This window comes from Bos grunniens, chromosome 3 (assembly GCF_055505025.1).
Source record: "Bos grunniens cultivar Pamir isolate PY7600 chromosome 3, Bosgru_T2T1.0, whole genome shotgun sequence".
In the NCBI taxonomy this organism is placed as follows: Eukaryota; Metazoa; Chordata; class Mammalia; order Artiodactyla; family Bovidae; genus Bos; species Bos grunniens.
In genome coordinates this window covers 1,827,612-1,852,416 of record NC_141167.1, presented here as the reverse complement: position 1 = coordinate 1,852,416, position 24,805 = coordinate 1,827,612, and the positions used below count along the sequence as shown (strand labels likewise).

Below are 24,805 nucleotides of genomic sequence, written 5' to 3'. Positions count from 1 at the left end.
AAGGTGGGCCTCCGCCGTCCTAACCAAGCACGCTTACGTTTCGCTGGGTTCCCATGACCCCGAGGGCTTCCAGAAACCACACTTCTTTCCAGTATCTTCCATCCACATAAACGTCCCTCCTTTGGATCTGTTTCTGACTTCTGCACTGCCTGATTTCACGCCAGGAGCATCACACAAAAGCAATCAGTGCAATTACGGCTAATCCCTGTCTAGACCCGTAAACCTCTCACCACGGCAGAGCAGCCACGGTCTGGGAGGGCACCTCAGCTGGCTGGCCTCAGCCTGCAGGGCTCTGGATGGCCGGCTCTGCAGGGCTGTGGTGTGTGCCCGGGGCCCAGGTGAGGACACCCTGTCCCACAGCCTGTGCTCCTAGCCTTCCTGGCGGGCCATGCTGGGGACAGCTGTGGTCTCAAGGGCTACAGGGCCCAGGGCCAGCTGTGGGGGACCCCTTCCAACCGCATCTCAGCATCTAGCTGCCCAGGAAGGCAGGGGCCACACTCGGGGCATGGCTCCTCCTAAATAAACTGAGTCACGGGTACTGCTGACCCATGGGGTTGTGCTCACATGGGCCTGGTCAGCTGCGCTCTCCAGTGACCTGAGCTCTGGACCTGGAGCCAGGCTGTCCTGAGCAGATCTGGCCGTGAGGTCCGGCGGTCTATTCTGGGACCCAGGCATGGAGGCGAGTCCTGGGGAAGGAGCCACCATGCCCTCAGGGAGGGTCCTGTGTCTGGCCGTGAGGGCCTTGGCTGGGAGCGTGTTCCACACACAAGGCAGGTGCACAGCAGCAACTTTGGGACATGAGGCTGCGTTTGCATTCTTCCATGGGGCCACCGCAGGGCTGGCTGCGGCTTCTGTCCGGGGCTCTGGTCTGTGAGTCTGGGTGGCAACAAGGCCCGCTGCTCGGGAGCCCGCCCTGTCTCCAAGGCTCTAGTTGGAAACCAGAGACTGCAGCAGGTTCCCTGCGCCCTGGCCAGGCAGCAGCGTCTCCAAGAACCCAGCCAGGAAACAGCATCTCCAAGGACCAGCGCAGATCCCCAGGCCCCCAGCCCCACCCCTATCACCCCCAACGACCCTCTCCAGGGTCTTCAGGAACTTTCTGGAAAGACTAGGGAGTCACAGTGCCCGCCGGGCTTTGAGAGGCTGTCCCGTCACACACTCTCACTTTCAAAGCCTGGGGGACACCGACAGCCGTGGGCAGGTCAGGTTTCCTCCTAAGTGGAGCTCGCTGGGCCGCCAGGCCTGATAAGGAAGTGCTGCTGCGGGCTGCTGGCCTGGCCGGGTCCGGTTTCTCCCTGGAGATAGAGGCCCTTTGTCGGCCGGCTCTCCCACGGCGCTTCCCAGGGAGCAAGGGCCTCTGGGGGCCACAGCACCTCTACCCAGGCTGAGCAAGCCTCGGGGGCTTCAGAAAGATGAGCCAAGTGGGACAGATCTGGTTTAACTGGGAGCTGCGGAGGCAGTAAAGTGACCCTTGCTGGCTTCTGGAAGCAGCGAGGAGGAGGGGCCGAGGGCAAGGGTGCCACTGGGCAGCAGCCCTGCTCCCGGCTGCCCAGGCCAGAGGTCCACGGTGAGCTCAGCCGGGAAGGCCGAGGGGTCTTCACTTCCTCCTCCTAACCTCCCACCTGCACAGCCAGGCATGGGCCTGGACAAGGGGAGTCTCAGCAAACACTGACTAGGGAAGTTTTTTTTAAAAATGATTGCATTCCTAAGTGTGCAGTTCAGTGGCACCAAATGCATTTGCAATGTTGAGCAAACACCACATCTTGTTGTTGTTGTTGAGTCACTAACTTGTGTCTCTTTACAATCCCATGGATTGCAGCACACCAGGCTTCTCTGTCCTTCACTATCTCCTGGAGTTTGCCCAAGTTCATGTCCATTGAGTCGATGATGCCATTCAACTATCTCATCCTCTGTCATCCCCTATTCTTCCTGCCCTCAGTCTTCCCCAGCATCAGGGTCTTTTCCAATGAGTTGGCTTCTCGAATCAGGTAGACAAAGTATTGGAGCTTCAGCATCAGTCCTTCCAATCAATATTCAGGACTGATTTCCTTTAGGATGGACTGGTTGGATCTCCTTGCAGTCCAAGGGACTCTCAAGAGTCTTCTCCAGCATCACAGTTCAAAAACATCAATTCTTTGGGGTTCAACCTTCTTTATGGTCCAACTCTCACATCCATACATGATTAATGGAAAAGTTGTAGCTTTGACTAGACGGACCTTTGTTGGCCAGGTGATATCTCTGCTTTTTAATATGCTGTCTAGGTTTCTCATAGCTTATCCTCCAAGAAGCAAGCATTTTTTAATTTCATGGCTGCAGTCACCATCTGCAGTGATTTTGGAACCCAAGAAGAGAAAATCTGTCACTGCTTCCACTTTTTCCCCATCTTCTTGCCATGATGTGTTGGGACTGGATGTCATGATCTTAGTTTTTTGAATGTTGAGTTTTAAGCCAGCTTTTTCACCCTCCTCTTTCACTTTCAACAAGAGGCTCTTTAGTTCCTCCTGGTTTTCTGCCATTAGAGTGGTGTCATCTGCATATCTGAGGTTACTGATATTTCTCCCAGAAGTCTTGATTCCAGCTTGTAAGTCATCCAGCCCAGCGTTTCTCATGATGTGCTCTGCATATAAGTTAAATAAGCAGGGTAACAGTGTACAGCCTTGACATACTCCTTTCCCAATTTGGAACCAGTCTGTTGTTCCATGTCCGGTTCTAACTGCTGCTTCTTGACCTGCATACAGATTTCTCAAAAGACAAATAAGATGATCTGGTAATTTCATCTCCTTCAGAATTTTCAACTGTTTGTTGTGTAAAATGAAAGGCTTTAGCATAGTCAATGAAGCAGAAGTAGATGTTTCTCTGGAATTCCTTTGCATTCTCTATGATCTAATAGATGTTGTCAATTTGATCTCTGGTTCCTCTGCCTTTTCTAAACCCAGTTTGTACATCTGGAAGTTCCTGATTCAAGTACTGGTGAAGCCCATCTTGAAGGATTTTGAGCATTACCTTGTTAGCATGTGAAATGAGTGCATTGTCCAGTAGTTTGAACATTCTTTAGCATTGCCCTTCTTTGCGATTGCAATGAAAACTGACCTTTTCCAGTCCTATATCGAGTGCAGCACTTTAACAGCATCATCCTTTAGGATTTGAAACAGCTCAGCTGGAATTCTATCATCTCCACTAGCTTTGTTTGTAGTAACGCTTCCTAAGGCCCACTTGACTTCACAGTCCAGGATGTCTGGCTCTAGATGGGTGACTACACCATGATGGTTATCCAAGTCATAAAGCCCTTTTTTGTACAGTTTTTCTGTGCATTCTTGCCACCTCTTCTTAATGTCCTCTGCTTCTGTTAGGTCATTACCATTTCTGTCCTTTGTCATGCCCATCCTTGCATGAAATGTTCCCTTGGTATTTCCAATTTTCTTGAAGAGATCTCTAGTCTTTCCCATTCTATTGTTTTCCTCTATTTGTTTGCATTGATCACTGAGGAAAGCTTTCTTATCTCTCCTTGCTGTTCTCTGGAACTCTGCATTCATTTGGGTATATCTTTCCCTTCCTTCCTTGCTTTTTGCTTTTCTTCTTTTCTCATCTATTTATTAGGCCTTCTCAGACAACCACGTTGCCTTCTTGCATTTCTTTTTCTTGGGGATGGTTTTGGTCACTGCCTCCTGTACAGTGTTATGAACCCCTGTCCACAGCTCTTCAGGCACTCTGTCTATCAGATCTAATCCCTTGAATCTATTTGTCACCTCCACTGTATAATCGTAAGGGATTTGGTTTAGGTCATCCCTGAGTGGCCTAGTGGTCATTATCTGCACGCAAATAATGCACACTCAGCAGAAACCGTTAGACAGGGACACACCTGCTCCAGGCCCTGGTACCTTCTAGTCTACCTTCTGCCGTGATGAACTTGACCATCCCGGCCTCATGTAGATGGAATCGTGTGGTACTTGCCCTTCTGTGTGTGGCTTATCTCACTTAGCATAACGTCCTCGGAGTTCATCCTGGCTGGAGCCGGCAGAACTTCCTCACCTGTGATGTCTGAGTACCGGTCCACCGTGTGGACGGACCATATCTTCTCTGCTCTTCTGTCTCTCAGTGGACACCAGCCTTGCTTCCGCCTGTTGGCCATTGTGAAGAAGGCTGCTCTGAACAGGGCTGTGCAGACGTCTCTTTGAGATCCTGCTTTGAGTCCTCTCGGGTGTCTGTGCCCACAGCAGAATGGCTGGATCCTATGGGGATTCTATCTTTCACCTCTTAAGAAACTGCCCAACTCTTTTCAGCACTGGCTGCACCATCTTAGCACCCCGCTGGCCACGTGGGAGTCTGGCAGTGTCTCCTTATCTCTTCCAACACTTGTTATCACTGGGCTTTGTGATGGTAGTAGTCCCAGTGGGTGTGAGGCAGCCTCTCAGCCCGCCGTGGCTTTGATTAGTCCCCCTCGTGACTAATGATGCCAAGCATCTGTCCGCCCCTGGCCATTTGTATGCCTTCCTTGGAGAAAGGTTGATTCCAGTCCTTTGAAGTGGCAGATTTTTTGCTCAAATGTTTTGACTGACCAGGAGCCAGTATGGACATCGCCCCCCCGACAGTTCCCACCCGCCCCTCAGGACCATTTTCAGGAACTTGGCTGAGGACCAGTGGGGTGAGGGAGGGGGACGGGCCCCAGGTTCCCTGGCTTCTCAGTGGTGGTGGCGGCGGCGAGAACCTTCAGGCGGCTCTTTCTCACGGTTTGGGTTACAGCCTGAGCGGCCGGCGCTCGGATTAATTGGACGGATCAGAAATTACCCAGCTCTGTTTCTGCTTTTCACCTTGCTCTCTGGCGGGCACCTACTTCAGAGCCGCGAAGGACCCCCTCCGCCCCTCCTGGGACGGCGCCTTCTCACAGCTACTGAGCACCAATTAATTTGTCTCATTTACATGAAAAAGTGCAGAAGATGTCTTTCTACATAATTAACTATATTTTGCAAGTCATTAAAATTCTGAAGCCCTGCCCACAATAGCACCCTATTCACCAGCAGAGATAAGTGCCATTTCTGGTGGGGGGAGCTGGTGAGAACTGGGGGGGGGCTGGCCAGACCCAACGAGCCACCTCGCTGATGCATATTCATGAGAAGGGGCCGGGCTACCATCCTTCAGGGATCCTCTGTTTCCCACTGTTTGAAAAGGTTTGCTCAGGGCTGCCCTGCCCTGCCAGGGGGACAGGGAGGGCTTGGGTGGGCCATGCCCCTTAAGAGCCCTGGCCAGGGTCTCACTGCTGGGGCAGCCGCTCCCTCCCAGATCAGTGAAAAAGACACCACTTGCCTTCTAGAAGCATCCACGAGTGCCCAATGCAGAGGACAGAGCCCGGGGCTCACAGTGAAGAGGGGGCTGGATGCGTGTCCCCCCGCTCCTGTCCCAAACGCACCCCCGACCCTGAGGAGCCGCCTCTGGTGATTCCAAGGAGAGGGGCTTTGGCCCACGGGGAAAGCCCCCTCTTGCCAGGACCCAGTCTGCGGTGGGGCACATCCCAGCACCCCTCCCTGCCAGGCTGTGACAGCACCCTCTGTGCCAGAGCCCCGTTTCGAAGCCCCATTTGCAGTCCAGAGGCCTCCTCCTCCATCTTGGCCTCTGTTTCCTCCTCCGCAGGATGAAGCTGGCATCACCTCCTCTGCCATCTTTCAAGGAGTTCACACAGGAGGTGGACACCCCTCCCTGGGGATGGGGGCACGAGAGGAGCCCGGGAGGCAGGCAGCCACTGCCTGGCAGTAGCCATCCAGTGACTCAAGCTCCCGTCATGACAGCCCTCATCGCGGGAGGCACAGCACTCTGGATTCTCTTGGGTTGTTTCTGTCCACGTGGAATAAAGCAGCTGCCACGAGAGCGGGGGTCTGGCTGACCCAGTGGCGGGCACCGGGTCAGGCTGCCTGGCACATCCCACCCGTGCAGAGGGCCACGAGGAGCTGCGAGAACTCACGGAAACCTGCAGGAAGGCAGGGCCCTGGGGGCTTGAGGGCCGTCTGCAGCATGGCCCACCAGGGACCCAGGAGGGCGTCTGCCACAGGGTCAGGGCCCGTAGGCTGGCCTGTGACCCCAAGGACCTTCACTCCGCATGAGCGGATCGATGGCTGAGCCTCACTCAGGAAATTTCAGGAGTACAGTGGGGCTGGGGCAGGCGGCCTCACATGAACACGCCCCTCAGCTCTGGATCCCAGAAAGCTGTGTCTTCAGGCACTCCAATTAGCTTAATTAAATTGTCCTGCCCTGGAGGGAGGCTGTCTCAGTCTAGAAAACAAAAATGGGAACTGAAATTCAGCCCAGCAGTGAACATGGAAAACCCCTCAGCTTTACCCAGAACCACAGAGACCCCGTCAGGGTGACAACGCACATCAGAGCTCCAGGCAAAGTGGACCAGTCGCTGGGCACCCCGATGCCAAGGAGCGCCTGTGAACACAGCCTCAGGGAGGCACGTCCAACAATGTGGCCACTACCCAGGGCCGCGGGGCCTCTGCCCTTTGACCCGGAAACGCAGCTGCCGAAACCTCTTAGGAGAAGAAGGCTGAAAGACGCAGCCCAAGGATGCAGCATTCTCTCTCATTATCTCCGTGTTTTTGTCACAAAAACTCCATGCTGGAATTGTCCTCCACGGGTTTAGAGCAGTTCGTGCTGCTGGGAAACCTGCCCAGAGGCAGAACAGGCGTAGGGAGGCCCCGAAGATCAAAAAGCTCTACATGTTCATACGTATCAATAGATCAACACGCGAGTGTGCTCGCTGCAAACCACCTCGTGCTCCGAGGGGCTACAGACAGGCACGGCCTCCAGGGAGGTCGCAGGTCGGAGGTCGGAGGTCGGGACTGAGAGGGGTCCGAGCCGGGTGTGCTTGCATGCTTCCTGGTTTTAACGCCTCCCTCCCTCCTTTCTTACCTTCTGCCATGTCCATGTACTGCCTTCTTCTGGTCAAGGAGGTGGGCGGAGTCCACCAGGAGACGGCTCGCGACTCCCAGGAGGCCCCTTCTGACGGGTTCAAGGAGCCCCGGCCCCGGACCTGGGCAGCCTGCTCCGGCCAGCCCTCCGGCCGCCAAGCTCCTAACTTATTCAAGAGTCACTTACCTGTTTGTTCATCCCTCTTTTCGACAGACTGATGTGGTCCCCAGGCGGGGCGGGGGAACAAGACCCCAGGACTCCCTGTGCTCAGGTGACCAGGACTCCAGCCGGGATGGGAGCAGGCTTGGAGGAAGGCTGCCTGCCTCTCGGGCTCCTCTCGCTCCCCCGCCCCCAGGGAGGGGTGTCCCCCTCCTCGGCACAGACACCCTGGGCACTATGCCCTCCCGCCTCACCTGCCACCCTGACCACCGTCAGTCACCCTTGAATCTCCAGAGACCACTGCTCACTCAGCAATGCTGATGGCCTGCCAGTTATCAGGGCTCTGAGGCCAGGTTAGGAGCTTTCTCTCCAAGCAAGGAGCAAGAATTTCACCTGTGACACTGTCCACTTGCAGCTGAGAATACTCAACCCCTAGCACATTTTGCCCTTTCTTCCCTAGGCTGTCCTATCTCATTAGGTAGTCAACGCAATAGCCGAGGGCTCCTGAAAATGACCAGCTGCCCCCACTGCCCTTGCGCCGTCAGAGTGCAGCATCCCACAGACCAGCTCACTGCCCTGACTTCCCATGCTGTTAGAATGGGGCAGGGCTGGGGAATTCCAGAAGAACATCTGCTTCTGCTTCACTAACTACACTAAAGCCTTCGTGTGGATCACAACCAACAGTGGAAAATTCTGAAAGAGATGAGAATACCAGACCACCTCACCTGCCTCCTGAGAAAGCTGTATGCAGGTCAAGAAGCAACAGTTAGAACCTGACATGGAACAAGACTGGTTCCAAATTGGGAAGCAGTGCGTCAAGGCTGTATACTGTCACCCTGCTTATTTACCTTATATGCAGAGTACATCGTGCGAAATGCTCGGATGGATGAAGCACAAGCTGGAATCAAGACTGCTGGGAGAAACATAAATAATCTCAGATATGCAGATGACACCAACCTAATGGCAGGAAGCAAAGAAGAATTAAAGAGCCTCTTGATAAAGGTGAAAGAGAAGAGTGAATAAGCTGGCTTAAAACTCAACATTCAAAAAACTAAGATCATGGCATCTGGTCCCATCACTGCATGGCAAATAGATGGGGAAACAATGGAAACAGTGACAGACTTTATTTTCTTGGGTTCCAAAATCACTTCAGATGGTGATTAGAGCCATGAAATTAAGGTGCTTGCTTCTTGGAAGTAAAGCTATGATCAACCTAGACAGCATGTTAAAAAGCAGAGACTTTACTTTGCCACAAAAGGTCTGTCTAGTCAGAGCTATGGTTTTTCCAGTAGTCATGTATGGATGTGAGAGTTGGACCATAAAGAAGGCTGAGCCCCAAAGAATTGGTGTTTACAAAGTATGGTGTTGGAGAAGACTCTTGAGAGTCCCTTGGACTCTGGAGACCAAACCAATCCATCCTAAAGGAAACCAACCCTGAATATTCATTGGAAGGACTGATGCTGAAGCTGAAGCTCCAATACTTTGGCCACCTGATGCAGTCTTTTCTTTGGAAAGCCCTGGGTATTTTCATTGGAAAAAACCCTGATGTTGGGAAAGATTGAAGATGGGAGAAGGGGACAACAGAGGATCAGATGCTTGGATGGCAGCACTGATTCAATGGACATGAGTTTGAGCAAACTCTGGGAGATAGCGAAGGACAGGGAGGCCTGGCGTGCTGCAGTCTGTGGGGTAGCAAAGAGTCAGACACGACTGAGCAACTGAGCAACAACAACAAGAGGTGAGATGCTCCAAGGGCCGTCAGAATCCAGGTCACAGCTAATTTCAAGAAGCTCCTGCTTGTCAAGTTAGACCAGTATCAAAGGACAATATCTATAGTGCAAGTTGCTTCAGTCATGTCTGACTGTGACCCCATGGACTGTAGCCCGCCAGGCTCCTCTGTCCATGGGATTTTCCAGGCAAGAGTACTGGAGTGAGTTGCCATTTCCTTCTCCAGGGGATCTTCCCAACCCAGGGATCGAACCCATATGTCTTATGTCTCCATCATTGACAGCGGGTTCTTTACCACTAGCGCCACCAGGGAAGCCTGAAAAATGCTAATAAAATGCTCCTCTCTTTTCCAATTCCATATCTATGTGAGGGCAGCTTTTCTTCACATACTTTAACCCAGGTAATATACAGCAAGAGATTGAATGCAGAAGCTGGAAAATCCAACCATCTTCTATTAAAGTCATAGGCTAAAGAGATCTGGAAAAAAAAAAAAAATTTAAGCCTCGTTTCTCCCTTGCTTTGTTTTGGGAAATATAGACACTTTTTCATCAAGAGTATTATTTGTGGTAACATATAGTAGATTTGTTCTGGTTAATTTTTAATGAATTGACAAGTAAAGATTTTAATGTTTTTTTTCTACTCTAATTTCTAGTGGGATAAATACGGTAGATAGAGCCCAAACACATGCTGAGGTGATCTGGAGATCAGCTGAGAACATTTTTGAGAACTGCTGATCTAAAACCATGAATCACTGGTTTCCAAACCAGCACATAATTGCATCCTGCCCACAGGCTGCTCAGTCATGTCTGGCAACGGACAGGAAGTCATCCCCCATACGGGAGGGCTGCCAGGCCATTGTCCCGTTCCTGTAATTGTGGGTATTGTGACCTGCGAGTCAGTGTTCGTTCCCATAGGCCAAGACCCTTTACAAAGATTTTTTTTTTTCATTTTCAAAGAGACACGTCATCATTATAGAAAATTTAGAAAATACAGAAGAGAAATAGAGAACCGAGTTCTCCCTGGAGTAGAACAGTGGAGTGGGGTAGTAGGCACAGCGCTTCGGCGTTTCCCCGCAGCCTTCAGTTCGGGCAGCGTTAGTCTGCTTGCTTCGGGCTGCTGCTGTCTCACACCCTCAGGGAGGGCCCGGCCCCGACCACCGCAGGAAGGCCTTGGGGTCCCGGAACCACAGGGTGCAGCTTCACACGCCCCCTTCTCTCCCTGCCTTTCACTGCGCAAGAGACGGGACCCCGGCGTTTCAAAGCAGTGTTCCCTTGTCTCTGGGCCTTACGAGGGAGACCTCATCCAGGACATCTCTGGAGCTCAGGGGTACTCTCATCTGCGAGCCGGCCGTCCAGCGGGTGGTCAGCCCAGGCCGCCCTTCAGCACACAGAGGCCGAGCGTCTCCTTGGGGGTCTCTGAACTTGTCCCGGCATTCTGCCCTCACCGATCCCCGAGAAGCCCAAGTCCCCGCTCCCCTCGCTGACCTCAGGAGCTCAGGTGACCTGCAGGCAGTCCTGACCCTCTTCCAGGTGCAGACGGGGCAGTGAGGGTCAGTGGGGGCTGTAACTGTTTCCAAGAGTGGCCGTAACAAACTACCGTGATTGGGGGAACCAACAGAACTCACCCTCTCACGTTCAGAAGCCGGCAGTCTGAGATCCCGGCGTCGGCAGGGTCGGCTCCTTCTGCGGCCGCCCAAGAGCATTGTCCTGGGCCTCTCTCCTGGTTCCGGAGGCTGCAGGCAGTCCGTGCGGTTCCTTGGCGGATAGACTCCCCCGCTCCAGCTCTGCTCCATCCTCACGTGGCTTCTCCACCGTGTGTGTCTGTCTCTGCTTCTCTTCTTATGAAGACACCAGGTCCTGTACTGCCCCCCAAGCCAGCACGACCTCACCCTAAACTGTGATTACCTCTGCCAAGACCCTATTTCCAAATAGGCTTCCATCCTGAGGCTCTGCATGGATGTGAATGAGGATGCTGGTCCACCCGCGGTGAGGAGGAGCTGCCTCCGGCCGTCCCAGCTGCCTCCTTTGTGTCCAGTCGCTGGATCTACGCAGCATCAGGATGGGGCCTCTGTCCCTTGCATGCCTTCCCGGGCCCCTCCCCGCCCCACACGCCCCTTGGTCTCCCCAGGACCAGAGCAGGGCCTCCTCACCGCTGCTCCTTCTCATGCCCCAAGTCTCCAGGGCCTTTGTGGGGGGTGGGGGAAGGGAGGGGGGTGGGTTCCTGGAGGCCTGGTTCTGGCTGCAGGTTTGGGCCACGCTCTCCAGGCCAGCAGCAAGAACAAACTGGCCATGTTGGCCACTGCCTGCCCCCCACCTGTGTGTCACCCCCGTTCACACCATGTGAGCTGGGCCAGGAGTCCACGCCACGGGAACTCCAGCCGTCACAGTCACAGCGGCTCTCACGCAGGAGGCGGGGAGGCTGGACTGGCTGTTGGCGCTCTTGGCCGGAAAGTGGAGACGACGTGGGGCCCCCAACATGCCTCGAGGAGGCCGCCCCCCGCAGAACTGCCAGCTTCCGACGCTGCCCCTCAGCGCCGCCGTCCTCAGCCTGTCCTGGCTGCTGTCTGGGACTGTGGGGCCCACCTGGTCCTCGGGGAGGAGGAAGGGTGCAGGGAGGGCCCTATCCAAGCTCACAGGCCCCGTTTGAACACGGGGACTCCCTCTGGGTGCTCGGCTCAGGCCCACACCTGGCTGTCTTTCAGCCCCTGTCCCCTCCCTGGGCCTGGGGGTCACCCCCCGTTGCAGCAGCTGACATGCCCCAGAGCCTGGGCTGGGTTGGAACAGACTCTGTGTTCTGAGAACCCACCTGCTTGGTCCAGCCCTGCCTACAGCAGCCCCGTTTCGGACCAGTGCTCACAGCACCCTGGGCTCCTCCCCATCCCTCGTCCCAGGATTTAACAAAAGCAGCCAGGTCCTGGGCCGGACACCTTCCAGCCAGACAGGTGAGTGGCAAGAATGACAAGCGCTCTATATGGTCCATCAAAAGGCCAGGAAGGAAAAACGCCTCGATCCAGGGAGGACTGTAGACGTGAATTAGTATTTTTAAAACAAAAGGCTAAGAAACATCGGGGCCTCGCGACAGCTGAAGGCAGTGACACGGCTCCTGTCCTCAGTCTTCATGCTTCTGAACCCTCCCAGTTCCCCCCCAGAGCCACACTGAAGAGCAAGTGTAGATAATTAAACACAAAAGAAAAAGCTCAAGGTACTTTGGGAAGGAACAGGGGAGGACATTTTTACGGCTTGGGGGCAGCAACAGCGTCCCTGGAAAACCGCAGCAACGCCATAAAGCACCGTCCAGGAAGGAGGCGGTGCTGACGCTGGCCGCTCACTAAAGTGAGGCCGCTTTTCCACTTTCAGGTGGCTGCGCTATTTCTTCGACTAACCACTCTGCTGAAAACAGCTTCGAAAGTCTAGATAATAAGCAGAAGATCAGTTGTCTGGAGGCACTGGGAGACATGCTAACTCAGCAAGGAGAAGAGATTCTAGAGAAAAGGCAGATTCAGAAACACGGTCCCAACTTCAGCACCTCTGGAGTCTGGGAACCCAGGCAGAGGTCCCAATGCTGGAGCAGGACTGGAGAGACTGAGCTGCTCCGTGTCCCTGTGAGGAGCTTCAGGGGGCAGACAGAGGACCCAGCACAGGCTCCCCGGAGGACTGTCTAGAAGCCCCAGTGCCCAGAAGGAAACAGACCAGGCCTCTCAAAGACAGAAGTCGACTGCAACCCACAGTCCACACAGCATCAGGATACTTCACCAGAAGAAACCCAGGTACCTGCCTAAGCAGAAGTAAGTCCCGTCTGCACAAAGTTAAAACCAGCCAGAACTTCAATTAAACTCAGTAATTTAAAAAATGCAGGGCCTCTCTCGTCTTCTGAGATGGCCCACACTCAGTCTGTGGAGTGTGTTTCTCTCTAAATAAATCCACTTCTTAAAAAAAAAAAAACCACAGTATCTGGCATCTAATTAACAATCACCAGGGATATCAGAAGACAAGATCATTTGAACAGCAACCAACAGAAAAATACAAACATTACGAAGAGAAATTCAGATGGCCTGGATATTATATTTGTCAGATAGGTGAAACTTTAAATAACTGATACGTTCAAGAAAATAGATGATGAGAGGCTGGAATGTATTTTAAAAGAATCAGATGGAGCTAAATTGTTTCTAGAACGGAAATGTTCAGTAACTGAAATTAAGAAATAAACAGGCGATTTAGCAGCCAATTAGACGGCCAGAGTTTATGGAGGCGTCCTCTGCTGGTTCACACAAGGACAGGACTGGCCCTGGAGTCAAGGGCCTTCCTGGACTCTGCGCGGCCCGGCCTCGCCCTCGTCCTCCTCCCTGACCAGATCATGAGCCCAAGAACCAGGAGAGCAGGCTGGTCCTCGCCTCGCCCCGTGCCCAGAGCACAGCCACACACGGAACAAGCATCAGACGAGTGCTTGCTGAAGCAGACAGACGGGTCTCCAGCACCCCAGAGCCCCGCACTCGGTGAGTGTCCCTGAAGACGCACTGAAGGAGACGAGGCTGTCGAAAACGTTCCTCAGCCTCTCGGCCGTCCGCATCTCCTTGCGCTATTTCTGGCAGCCCAACCCACACTGGCCTGTGCCCTCCTGGCTGGGGGTGGGGCCCAGCTGTTAGCAATGGCCCCGGGGAGGGGCAGCCGGATGCTGTGGTCAGGCTTCAGGAATGTTCAGCTGCCTCTGCTGGGCCCAGAACACAGAGGAGCTGCTGTCTGCGTGTTTTAGGCAGCTCTGGACACGTCCCCATCACACGGACCGAGTGCCCCCCTGCATCCCTCAGAAGGCCCTGAGCCGGTTCACCGTGGGCAGAGCACTCCCCGGGGAGGACTCACGCCACCCAGGAGGACTCTGTCTACTTGGGAGGACTTGCTATCTCTACCTGGGAGGACTCGCTCTATCCGGGAGGACTCGCTCTACCTGGGAAGACTCGCTATCTCTACCTGGGAGGACTCACTCTATCTGGGAGGACTCTCTCTCCACCCAGGAGGACTCTGTCTACCTAGGATGATTCACTCTACCTGGGAGGACTCACTCTATCTAGGACTTGCTCTACCTAGGAGGACTCTCTCTGTCTGGAAGGACTCTCTCTAAGAAGACGCTCTCTCTCTGTACCTGGGAGGACTCACTCTATCTGGGAGGACTCTCTCTCCACCCAGGAGGACTCTGTCTACCTAGGATGACTCACTCTACCTGGGAGCACTCACTCTATCTGGGAGGACTCTCTCTCTACCTGGGAGGACTGGCTCTACCTAGGAGAACTCACTCTACCTGGGAGAACTCGCTGTACCTGGGAGGACTCACTCTACCTGGGAGGACTCACTGTCTCTACCTGGGAGGACTCTGTCTACTTGGGAGGAGTCTCTCTCTACCTGGGAGGACTCACTCTACCTGGGAAGACTCCCTGTCTCTGCCTGGGAGGACTCTCTCTACTGTGGCCCTGGGTGGCATCCTCCCTCGGCCGCTCCATGCTGGGGCTGTGTCTTGGGGAGCCCATTCTCTCTGCCTCCTTCCAGTATCCAGGAAAGGGCAGGGGCCATTGATGAGGAGAGTGCAGGGATGGGCTTGGGGCCGTTCACCCACCAAGTCAAAGACTGGCCCAGGGGGAAGGGAGGGAAGAGTCCATGGCAGGAGTCACGGGGAAGGTCTGGAGAGGGGAGACAGGAGGGGGCCCCGCAGAAACTGAGGCACAGAAGGAATTAGGGAGTGGGCACCACGGAGCTGCCAGGTCACCTTGGGAGGTGGAAAAACCCGTTTTTTGGGCTCAAGAAAACCGTGTCAACATGCAAAGACAATTACTTCCCCACAGGAGTTTTCATTCCCTCTGGGCTGTCTGGATCTTGGGAAAGTGACCATCCTCCCCTGCTCCCCAGCTGCTGTCACCCAGTCCGGCCAGCCCCCCTCTTTGCAGAGCCCACCCTGCCCCCACCCCCGGTCCCTGAAGCTCATCGTCAAGGTCCTCCTTCACAGGTCTCCAACTAAGAAGAGTCCGGCGCCTGGGGGTGGGCTTCTGGGGGCTGGGCTGCTCCCTATTGGAAGCACTGTCTCCGGGGTGTAGTCCCTTAACACAGGAGAAGACCCTACAAAGTTCCCCTCAGTGGAGCCCTTTCCGTGGGACAGGCTGTCTCTGAGCCCCAGTGACCATTCTCTATCTCAGCCACTGCCCGACCCTGGGGTGCACCATCAGAGCCCCTGGTCGTGGGGGAACCCCATGCTGGCATCAGACAGGACTGTGGCCCCAGTCCCTACTCAGCTCTTCACGTTGCCCTTCAGTTGGCAGATTTGGTGTTTGCAGTCAGGGCTCACGTAGGAAGTGGGGAGGGGGTGAAGTCTGTGGGGGTGTCCCAGAAATCCCACAACTAAGCATCTCTCCAGGGAGGGACTCTCCCACACACTGAAGGAAGCATGTCACTGATTGTGAAAAACGGCCGCAGCACAAATGCCCACTGACAAGGAAGTGTGAGACGGGAAGACTCCCAGCAACAGCTGAGCGAGAAAAGCAAGTTGCGGGTGAGCACTTAGAGGTGACTGTTCATGGGAACTAAAGCCTCATCCATCAACACACACACACACCCCATCTGTACAGGCACAGACACGCCGTGTGGGAGCCCGCCGGGAAGGACAGCCAAGGGGTAAGGGCCCTGGGGAGGACGGCGAGGCGAGGGAGGGGTGCTCTGTTCAGATTCCCACCAGGAGGAGGTGTGTGCCTGCTTCATGGGACGTGGGGTCGGGGGGAGTGGGGAGGAGGTGCTGGGCGGGGGGCGTTCTCACCCAGCCCAGCCAGAGATGGCCAGCTGGAGGTGTGTCCCCGCTCCCAACACCGCGTGGAGGGGGCACGAAGACACCAGTGCTTCTTGCTTCTTTGAAATCTGCTAAAAGTAGGTGTCGGGAAAGCAGCTGCGAGGAGCCTTCCCCGACACTGCGGTAACTCACTGCCCTGGGGCCCCGAGTCCATGTGATCCCTCACACCCAGCAGACAACAGGCACCTGTTCCAAGGCCTGGGAGACCCAGGGCAGAAAAAAGGCCCGGCACCAGCCCAGACCCCTGCCTGCAGCCAGCGAGGGTGACAAGCCGGGTGCCCCGTGCCGCCCAGGACGCCACGCGCTCCTGAGGTCCTGCCAATCCAGAGGACCTCTGCTCACAGTGCAGCAGGGCTGGGAATGTGGGGGTGCTTCTTTTTTAAGTCAGGCTGCCTCTGAAAATGGCACGCCCTTGACCTAGGAGAACGGCCGGCAGGGCCTCAGACCAGCAGGGCCGGATCGCAGCCTCGCCCTTTTGACAGGAGACCGTGAGCCTGCCGTGTGATCACCGGGAACAGGAGTGAGCCCAGGTCCTCAATTTGCCTCCCACCCCAGCCGGGTGGGGAGCCTGCGTGCGGGGTGGGTTTTCCTGACTTCCCATCAGAGACGGCCCAGCGTCAGTTAGCTCCTCTGGGTCCAGAGACGAGCTGAAATGATGGAGTGAATTTTTAAACCAGACGGACCTCTTCACAAAGGAAGGAGTGGAGGGACCTTCTTGGACACAAGATCTCAGCAGGTTCGGTGTGAATGCCAACGGGGAGACTGGCGGGGCACCCACTGCCCAGGGCAGCAAGGACGAATTCTACCCATGCCCAGCCTCCCACCCCCAGGCCCAGGGCTGCGGGAGCCAGCAGGTGACACGGTCAGACAGAGCTCAGGCCATGTGCGAAGAGTGGACCCACGAGGGGTAACCCAAACCCTGGGTGAGGCAGCAGAGGGGCAAGTGGGGTGCTGTGGGGCTCACATCCATGGAGTGTGCAGGTCCCTACACACCCCCACTGTCTTCCACACTCTTTCCACACCCAGGCTGGACCCAGACTGGTGGGGACCCGATGTGCCTGGGAGACAGGCCACCTGAGCCAAGAGGAGACAGAATCAGAAAGGTGAAAAGGATTTCTGCAAGGCCAGTGTGCACCAGGGTGGCACCGTGTCTGTCTGTGCACACAAGTGGGGATTGATCAACTCCCACAAGGCCTCCCAGCACCCCCTCACCCTGTGGAGTCGGGCAGTGATCCCCCCACCCATGATCCCCCTCCCCTATTCCAACAGCAGCAGCTACAGCAGCCACGTCAGGCCACACTCTTTGAACGTGGCCTGTGTCCACGCCTCTGAAGTCACCTGACATCCCCGCAGAAATCTCTGCTCACTTTCAGAGTGTTTCAGTGAAAGCTGGTGTGGAAGGAAAGCCCCCTCAGGTCTGTGGTTCGGCACCGTGGAGCCCCCCGGCAGACACCATGGCAGGAGCAGGGTGAGGCTGTGTACTGGGGTGGCCGGAGGGCGGAGGCCCCTCGCAGGAGAGAATCCACGTCCCTGGAGGACTCTGCGACACTGAGGCATCTTCATTCTCTGATGTTGATCTTAAGGATACGACATTTCTGTGTCTAGTTCATGAAATGAAAGCGACAGGTCGGGTATAAATGAAACACTTGAAAATCTAGTAACGTGAATGCAGGTGGGAAAGGGGCAGGGAGAGGGCAGATATTCAACAGAATAATTAGCTGAGAGTTTGAGTGACGGGAAAGACCACTTAGTCCCCCTGTCGTGGAACTTTCATCAGCCTGACAGTAAAAGCAGAGGAAATCAAGCGGGTAGGCAGTGTTAAATTTTGCTTTTTTCATTTGAAAGTAACAGGGATTGGCTTTTTCTTTTTTTATTATTTGAAAAGATCTTGTGCTCTTTATCAAAGAAAATCAAAAAACCCTCCAGCAAGCCCACCTGTCCCTGCAATTGTTAGAGGGGCGTCCCCACGGGGAGGAGGGGGCGAGGCAGGTAATAATCACCCCCCACTGTCTGCAAAGCTCTGCAGCAGAGCTGCTATCAAAGTAGCAATTTTAAGGAAAATGATGACTTTCCTCATTTTAACATTTTCTTGCTGTTTTTCTAACACCTTCCCTGTCTTCAGAACAGAGCTGATGCTGACTCTGGGAGGACTCATCTCCCGGGGTCGCCACAGCAAATGGCCACAAGGTGGGTGGCTGACCACATCAGAAATGTGTCCTGTTGCAGTCTAGAGCTTCCCTCCAGAGACAGGCCACCCCAGCTGGGGTCCCTGCAGGAGCCCCCCCAGGCTGCCCGGAGCCTTCCCAAGGCCACTCTTCACAGCCTCCTTGCATCCTGAATCCGCTCAATGGGTTTCTTGGTTCCACCCAAATCACTTGGCCCTCCCTGTCCTGGGAAGCCTCTGCTCGTGACGTCATGGCTCTGCTAGTTAGTTGTCTGGTTCTGTGGTGAGAGTAAGCAGACAGGACAAACCCCTGGTCTGTGGCTGATGGACCCAGGAGCTGGAAACCCAGGCTTGGCCCAGCGCTGGTACCTGAGATGCCAGTTTTCCGGGAGTGGCTGTTGGAGCAGTATTGTTCCCGGGGACTTGGTCCACCCTGGGGAGGTGGGAGGATCCACCCAGCTAAACCGGGCTCCCTAAACCTCTGCAAGTGGTCCTGCCAGGCCCTGGCGGGCTCTGTGTCTTCTTCCTGTGTCGCTCTAGTCACCTGCCCCCTTCACCTGCAGAAGAGAACATGAGAGATGAATACAGAGGGAAAGCCCCGCTGTCCTTCCGGCTTCACGGCCTCCACTAGCTCTTTCCTCTGGACTCAACCTGGGGGCAGTTCTGCCAGACCAGGACCAGGGGACAGCGGGGCCCACCTCAAAAGACAGTGAGGGGCCAGGCGGCATGGACAGGCAGCCCCGCAGGCACGGCACCTTGCCCATCGTCATGGCAACCCTGGGAGGTTGAGCATCACTGTCCACGGGTCCCAGAGTAATAGGTGAACATCCACAACAGCAAGGGAAGGAAACTTCTGGAAACTCTCACAGGCAGTAGGTCACTTAACAAGAACAAAGATCAGCCTGCAGCAAAGAGCTCATCCACATCCTGATTTGGGAAGACTCCGGAGTAACCCCTGCCTCGGGCTGAGGAAGGTCTTTCTGAACCCACCACAGGACAGACGTCTCACAGGCAGCATCGACAAGCGGTCCTGAAGGTCAGCTGTTTCACCTGGGAATGCCACTTGGCACAGGTTTCCACTATTTTAAAAGAGGCAATTATATGTATTACACACCAACCCTAAATCCCCACTCAGCATCGAATGAAACGCAAGAGACCCTGTGTGGTGACAAGTTCTGTTTGTGAAGGAAATGTTAGCGCCACATCCTGCTGGGAAACAGCCTGGCTCTGAGGCACGATTGCCAGGAAAACGGGGAAGCATCCGCGAGGCGGCGACACCCAAGCCTTGCACCCCTTTGCTGACATTTGACACCCAGCTGTTTGACAGCCACCTGCATTTGACAATTACCTGCATGGAGGGTAATTGAAGGCGTAGTTTTGCTTAAAATATTGTATTGCATTTTGAGGCTAGTAATGCAGATTTTCCTCTATATAATCAAACACCAACTTTGTATTGAGAGATACATACTTTCTACCAATTGTTATTAAAATCCAAGAGGCATTTACCAGGAAAACACTAACCAGGGAGAGTCTGGGAGGTTGCCTTTATATAGCGCAATCAATCAAGCAGTAGACTTGAATGGAGAATAAAGACGTGTACATGAGTTCTCAGAGACTGTTCTCAGATCCTTTTTTAAAAGGAAATCACACAAAGATGTGGGCTTGTTTAATTGGTATTGATATACAATTTACATTTTATAAAATCCTGTTTCAACATGTACTATTCAATGGCTATTAGTACTTTCATGCAACCATGTTCATACACCAGCTGAGCCACCAGGGAAGCCCAAGAACACTGGAGTGGGTAGCCTATCCCCTCTCCAAGGGATCTTCCCGACCTAGGAATCAAACTGGGGTCTCCTGCATTGCAGGCGGACTCTTTACCACTAATCTAATTTCTGTTTCTAAAAATTGTCCTATTCTGGACATTTCCAATAAAATGGAAATATACATACAATATGTAGCCTTTTTATATATCTTTTTTTCAGTTCGCATAGTGTTTTTAGGCTTCATCCGTGTTGTAGGGCGTACACGGGGATAGCGGTGAATGTAACCTGTGGGGACTGGAGTCAAAGAACTGAGCACAGCTGGGACTTCCCTGCCGGCCCAGCGGTTGGGACTCGGCGCCTTCACTGCTGGGACCCGGGGTTCAATCCCTGGTTGGGAAACTAGGATTCCCACAAGCCTCGCAGTGCAGCCAAAGAAGAAACCTGAGCCCCCAGATTCTCCGCCAGCAGCGGCGGGAAGACAGCGGGCCCGGCCGAAAGGCAGAGCGTGCGGGCATCACACAGGGTGAGCGCCTCGTTTCCAGACGCAGCATACCAGAATGCAGACGTCATCGGCAGACAGACAAAAGCCAGGCGTTCAGAGTGAAAAGCCGTCCTCGTGGGAGCAAGGCGAGGGCACTTGTAAGCCAGAGCCTGCTTCAAAGTGCCCGTCAACACATCTTAACCGTGTGAACATCCTGATGTCAGAGCGAAGCAGATGCTTTTTGCAACTCTAGGACTTTAATAGAAAACATGGGCAAACAAGAGAGAAAACAATAAAAGAAACATGAGAGGCAGTTCTAAAATCCATTTAAAATCAATGCTAATCAATGGAATACAAACAAAAGAGCACATTTTGTCTCTCAACATTGCCAAGACTTTGAGCAACGGTGGTGTTGGTGAGCTTGGGGTGAAAGATCAACTAATATTTGCCAACTAAAGGCAGAATCAACACAGTATTTCTAGAAAGCTAGTTGGCAAATGTGTAGAAAGAAACTCAAGTTGTTTACATACCTTGTCCCAGAAATTCCGTTTCCAGAAATTAAGTTAAACAAAATAACAAGAAATTCAAGTACATATATACAAAGATAATCTCCACATCATTGTGCAAAACAACACAGACTCTATTGCGATCTTTGCATCCATAAGCAGGGCAGGTTGGACAACACAGGGCATATCTGAGCGCTCGAGTGTCCTCAGGCCACTAAAAATGGTTCAAGAACTTGGGCAACACGGGAAAGGTTCTGAACTCAGTTAACTGGAAAAAAGCACAATTCTGAACAGCCTACAGTGTATGCCGTCAAGTCTACACACACACACACACACTCGCAGAAGTATCTCACACAGTGGACTACTCACACCAGCGTTGAGAGGCTGGGTTAGATCTGGGCAGCCCCCAACACCCAGACCCCAGCGGCTTGCTCAGCCAAGAGCCCCTGTCCTTTCATCAAGGCCCACCGGGGTCGGTGGAGAGGCTGCTCTGCATCACCCTCCTTGGCAGCCGCCCGGGAAGCTGCCTCCATGGGAAACACGGCCGGTCATGGCAGAGGAGAGGTCAGGGGTCCCGCTGGCCCTTGGACACCTCAGAAGTGACCACGCTCCTCCTGCTCATGTTTGTTGGCCAAAGACGCCACAGCAGCCTCAGAGGGGACAGCCCGGGATGTGCAGTCCTTCCACATGAGAGTCTGTCTTGAAGACAAACGGACAGTAAGACGGTCACTTCCTCAGTCTTCACGTTGCCTCCTCTGACTGGGGAAGGGCAGGCCGAGTGTGGCTGAGACCACTGGCTGTGCCCGACACGTTCCTCCTCGCCTCACCCCAGTGAGCAGCATCCATCATGGGCACGTGGCTGCCCAGAAGAAACACTGGCTTTCCCGGCACCCCTACCACTGCTGGGGTGGACGTGTGACTCTGTTCTGTCCCGAGGGTGTGAGCAGAAGTGCACGTGGATGGTCCAGAGCATGCCCTCTGAGAGCAGGGCCCTGCCCACCAGGGCCATCCAGCCGGAGCCAACCCAGGGTGTACAGGGCGGGCGTGAGCAGCCTCAGACCACGCAGGCAGAGGCAGCGCCCAGGACGCAGGAGCAGAATGGGACCAGCTGCCCCTGTCCCCAGGGAGCCGCAGCATCCCAGGGCTCCCATGAGACAGGCCAGCGTGCTGTCCGAACCCCTGAGATTCCGTGACGTTGTTAAGGCTGCCACGCTTAACCTGGAGCATCTTACAGGTGGTGCGTAAGAGGTGAACGTGATCCCGGGCGTCTCACCTGCGGCTCTGGACGCACCGAGGACTCTGCTGACCCCACGGAGGCTTGGGGTCACCCCGGGGAGAGCCTTTAGGGCCACCCTGGTTATTTTAGAACAAGCAGACTGATTGTGGGTGTGAGGAGGGCTGACCGAGAGGCCCTGAGGTGGAAGAAGCCCGCCCATCCGGCTGCAGCCGCCCACACCTGGACCAGTGCTGAAGGGCAGGGATCACGCCCTCGGGGCTGACGTGCCTCGTGCACCGTGTTCCGAGTCACCGAGATTACAGGGTGTAGATAGCTACACACTTTCTCCTGTTGTTTCCTCAGTCCCGAATGTGGTGCTGGTTTCCTGAGGTTTCCAGGCCTGCTCCCGCCTCCTGCCTCCCGGTGGCCGCCTGCTAGGGCCACCCCCACTTCCCGTGGTCTCTCCCCGTGTGGGACCCACCCAGAGGGCAGTTCCCAGGCGCTCCCGGATGCCCCGTGTCCTCCAGACCTGCCATGGACACCTGGCACCGTCTCTAAGCTCTGGCTACATCCACATCTGCAGGATGGGGGTGGGAGGGGCTTACAGCAGAGGGGTCAGAGGGGGTCCCCAGCCCCCAACCCCACTCAGTTTACACCTGGGGATACACTGCCCGGGGGGCAGGCTGCTCGGGCCTTGCCTTCTGCTTCAGTGGGTGGTGATTGAAGTCAGTTGAACTGTGGGTCCTCGGCACTAGAAACGGGGAGTGTGACCGTACAGACATTGTTAACATAAGGCTCCTGAGCCAAGATCATCCTGGATTAGGTGGGACCTGAATCCAAGCACCGAAAAGAGAGGGACCGTAAGAAGGCAGGTCACTGCAGAATTGATGCTTCCAGACTTGGTGCTGGGGAAGGCTTCTGAGAGCCCCTTGGACTGAAAGGGGATCAAACCAGTCCATCCTAAAGGAGTTCAGTCCTGGGTGTTCATTGGAAGGACGGATGCTGAAGCTGAAGCTCCAATAATTTGACCACCTGATGCGAAGAACTGACTCATTTGAAAAGACCCTGATGCTGGGAAAGATTGAAGGCAGGAGGAGAAGGGGACGGCAGAGGATGAGATGATTGGATGGCATCACCGACTCAATGGACATGAGTCTGGGTGGACTCCGGGAGCTGGACACCTGGCACGCTGCGGTCCATGGGGCTGCAGAGAGTCAGACATGACTTGGCAACTGAACAACAGCAACACCCGAAGCAGGGGTGTCGTTACCTGAGAAGAAAGAGGAAATTCAGGGCTCCAGTACCTGGAGGGAAGGAGCCACTTGGAGGCAGAGGCAGAGACTGGTGTGTGGTCACGTCCCTCCAGTCCTGGCTCCCACAACCAACTTTGTGCTTCCTGTCAGGGCCCCGGGGAGCAGGCCAGGCATGCAGGGCAGCCAGCACACAGCAGCACAGGGGGGGCCTTCCCTAAGAGTTCGCCCTCTCGCAGCCCTGGGGGCTGGAAAAGCCAGGCTGGCCCAGGCTCAAGCTCCCTCTGGAGGCGCCTTTCTGCTCCTGGGGAGCCCCCTGAGCCAGGACTCAGCCTGCTGAGGAGACCTGAAACCACCTGGCCTTCACATGGGCTCGTGATGCAGTCGGCTGGTCCCCATGGGGGTCCCTGTCCAGTGGAGGCTCCAGGCCCCTCCCTGCAGGTGGCCTGGAGGTCCTTCAGGGACTACAGTGGGGGGGTGTGAGGGTGGAGGTCACAGGAGGAAGGGTGTGCAGGACCCCCTCTAGTCTAACACACGTGGGTGCTGCCGGATCAGGGCTGTTCTGGCCCGAGAGCTGATTCTAAAGTCAGATGAGGAGGTTTATTGGCTGATAAAAAGGAAGCTTCAGATGATGCCTGGGAGAAGCTCAAAGGTCTTCCCATCACAGGCAAGCCCAGCTCCAGCCAGGGCCACTCAGACTCGGGGTGGGGGTGGGGGTGGGGGCTGCTCTCCAGACCAGGGCTCGCCTCTGCCTCATTTCTCAGGCCGTCTTGGCCCCCCTTCCCTCCCCTGACATGCTGGGACCCGGGCCCACACAGCAAACACCAGCATCCATTTAAGACAGTTAATTCTTAGACAGGTTGATAAGGAGTCCAGGGTCCTCAAGGAGGAGACAGGGACAAAATTTTTTTCTACATTCTTTCATCTTAGTCACATGTTTTCTCTTTAAGCCCAGAGCTAATGATTACACAACAAAACAACTCCTCTTGCTCAAGGCTATGTTCTTCCTTGGAGAAAGCAATGGCAACCCACTCCAGTATTCTTGCCTGGAGAATCCTATGGGATTCTCCGTCTATGGACGGAGGAGCCTGGTGGGCTGCAGTCCACGGGGTCGCAAAGAGTCGGACATGACTGAGCGACTTCACTTTCTCTTATGTTCTTCCTTAAGCTCTGTACTAATGAGGGCCTGTTTCTCCTTCTTAACAGGAAGCTTCTGACTAATCCTGTTATCTTAAGATGTGTGGGAGTGGGTCTGCTAAGACCTTTCTATTGTTAGTAACCAACTGAGAAAGTGCATAAGGCCTTGGTAAGAGCAGAGGTCAGAAGCTTTCTCTGACCTTTTTCACTATAATGAAACTCCTGGAAGCTCTGAGGGCCTGAAGCCGTGTCTCTGGTCCCAAAGTGAAGTTCTCTCCTTGGGAGATCACAAATCTGACTCTGTTCACCAGAAGCTGTCACATTCAGTGCTGACCATGGTCTCAGACACTGAGTCTGGCAAGGCAGTGCCTGGCCTCAACACCTCCAGCTCCTGGCCTGGGAGCCCCAGTCTTGGATGGGGGGTGCTGTCCAGGTGCCACCTCCCTTGAACCAAGTGCCAGCCCCTGCCAGGGGCCTGAGCAGGGCTCAGACACTCGGCCTTCCCAGGGGTGGTCAGTACTGCTTCTGGGCAGGGCCGTCAGACACGGTGAGGGGCTGGGCGCGGGCCATCCCCACAGGGCTTCTTCCCTGTGGCCCACGCAGCAGCAGATTCCAGAGGCGGGGCCTCTGCGGGTGCCGGGTAGGGTCACACGCTGGTCCCCGGCAGCACCTGCCC

The 24,805-nt window shown here is 54.8% G+C and overlaps 2 long non-coding RNA genes across 25 annotated transcripts; one reads left to right on the top strand and one right to left on the bottom strand.

Moving 5' to 3' along the window:
- Nucleotides 1-4,936: 4,936 nt before the first annotated feature.
- Nucleotides 4,937-12,231, bottom strand: LOC147374808 (uncharacterized). Its single transcript, XR_015161464.1, has 2 exons — nucleotides 7,905-12,231; nucleotides 4,937-6,258 (listed from the first exon to the last, which is right to left on the bottom strand). It is a non-coding gene; the product is annotated as an uncharacterized LOC147374808 (long non-coding RNA).
- Nucleotides 12,232-12,887: 656 nt separating this feature from the next.
- LOC147374807 (uncharacterized) lies at nucleotides 12,888-19,383 on the top strand. 24 transcript variants are annotated; one of them, XR_015161462.1, is made up of 6 exons: nucleotides 13,039-13,276; nucleotides 15,181-15,315; nucleotides 15,392-15,437; nucleotides 16,028-16,136; nucleotides 16,284-16,513; nucleotides 16,633-19,383. It is a non-coding gene; the product is annotated as an uncharacterized LOC147374807 (long non-coding RNA). The 24 variants fall into 24 exon arrangements; XR_015161458.1 differs by having other exon boundaries at nucleotides 13,059-13,276; nucleotides 16,284-16,529; XR_015161460.1 differs by having other exon boundaries at nucleotides 12,941-13,276; nucleotides 16,089-16,136; nucleotides 16,284-19,383.
- The last annotated feature ends 5,422 nt before the right edge of the window (nucleotides 19,384-24,805 follow it).